Source organism: Pinus tabuliformis, chromosome J (assembly GCF_031772625.1).
Source record: "Pinus tabuliformis cultivar Carrire ecotype Pingquan chromosome J, CPIR1, whole genome shotgun sequence".
Classification (NCBI taxonomy): domain Eukaryota; kingdom Viridiplantae; phylum Streptophyta; class Pinopsida; order Pinales; family Pinaceae; genus Pinus; species Pinus tabuliformis.
Genome location: NC_142295.1, coordinates 470,683,312 through 470,685,239, shown reverse-complemented (window position 1 = coordinate 470,685,239; position 1,928 = coordinate 470,683,312).

Sequence of the window (1,928 nt, the reverse complement as noted above, 5' to 3'; positions counted from 1 at the left end):
TCTTCATCTTCTTCCTCTTGCAAATATGCCATGTTAGATAAACCAAATATAAACATGATCAAATGTACCTCAATGAAGTTCAAGGGAGGTTATCTCATTTGCATAATCAATCTAGATTAGCACAACATATGTATATAGAATGAAATCAACATTCAATCATCTCAACATCAACATCATACCAGTATTGTAACATACCAACACCATCATGACAACACAATACTGCATCAATGACCATCACTGTGCATGCATAAAAAATATATAGGCAACAACACGCATGCATGACAAACACATTCCACCCATCCAATCTAAATTCTTGAACTTGGAAGGTATGATACCAATATGTAACCACTCCCTTCCACATTTACCCAATTTCACTGGCCTGCCAAGGTAAACATGAGATGAAGATATATGATGAGATGACCCAACCTCCAAACTTCAGTTAAGTGGGGCCTACATACTAACCACAAACTGACAACTCACAACATCCCTCAGGGCCACAAGACACTCAAAGGCCAAAGAACCACCCTAGGTGATCAAACCCTGATCTGGGGCTCCTTTTCACTGACCTAGGCTCCTAATAGCATGCATGTCAAGGCCTGAGTGTGGTTTAAGGCCTCCAACTACATGCACAACACTTCCTAAGTGTGATTGTGACCCAAATTGCTCAGCTAAGAGGGTGCAATCTTGAGATTTGAGCCAAAATTCTAGGTCAGCCTTGAGACTAGTGCCTAGAACTACTTGAGACTTCTCAGAATGATAAATGACATAAAGAAAATTCTAAACATACAAAAATTGAATAAGAACTTGACCTAACTAGGCCTAAACAAGACAATCATTCCATCAAACATATGGCGAAAATGTAAGATACAGGTCATGAATGCATATCCGATCATAGGAGTTTGAAACTTATTTGATAATCAATAATAAGGTCGAGTTCCCTTTCATAATATTTGCAATAACTCTTGTTAGTCCATGCATATAAACCATTTATGCATTCATTGAAACATGTCAGGAGCCATAAGTAATATACATCACATAACCAACATATAATCAACAAATAACCAACATAGAAACCATGGAAACACAACCATAATATCGCCAACATAATCACTAAAATACAAGAATCACAATATAAGAATAACTCTTATTAACATATAAAAATACCAACCAAGTCAAAGACTTCCGCATATGACCTAACCATAGATTGGGCTAAACCAAATCTCTCTTTTAGCCAATCACCCCCGTTCCATATTCTAATCATGAATGCGGTATGTCATGGAATTACCAAAAAACAACAGAACCAGGGCTTCCAATGGCCAAGCCACCTCAACCCTCATCCACAGTGATTTCACCTCCACGATCATACATCACTAACACCAACTAGATCGGTGTCTACCCAAATTGTCAAGGTCTCTAGAAACTAGTAGCTCAACCCAAATCCTTCCAAGGATCCAAAGCATTTGTCCAACCCGACTCTAGTGACTAGTAACTTAACCCACCAAGGGCTCCAAAGCATTTATCCCAACCTATGGTCTAGTACTAGTAACTCAAACCAAGTTGTTCTAGGGATTCCAAAGTGTTTGTTCCAACCCACAACCATAAGGAATTATGAGCACCAACTAGAAAATAATCAAGTGGAAAATCCCACAACACCATGGATATCTAGGAAATGGAAATGCAAGGCTAAAACCATTGTCAATACAGGAAAATATCCATGCCAATGACATCACATCAATAGATAATAACATGCATATACCATGCATCAATAAATCAACAAGGAAATCGCACATGCAACCTATTACCTGCAAATCATTCTAGTTGTAGTTTTTGATCCACCAATTCCATTGCGCTTTCCAGCCTTTCCTTTGCCTTATTTCTCCAACCCAAGTGAAAACTAGAGTGCTCCAATCATGCTGCAATAATTCACT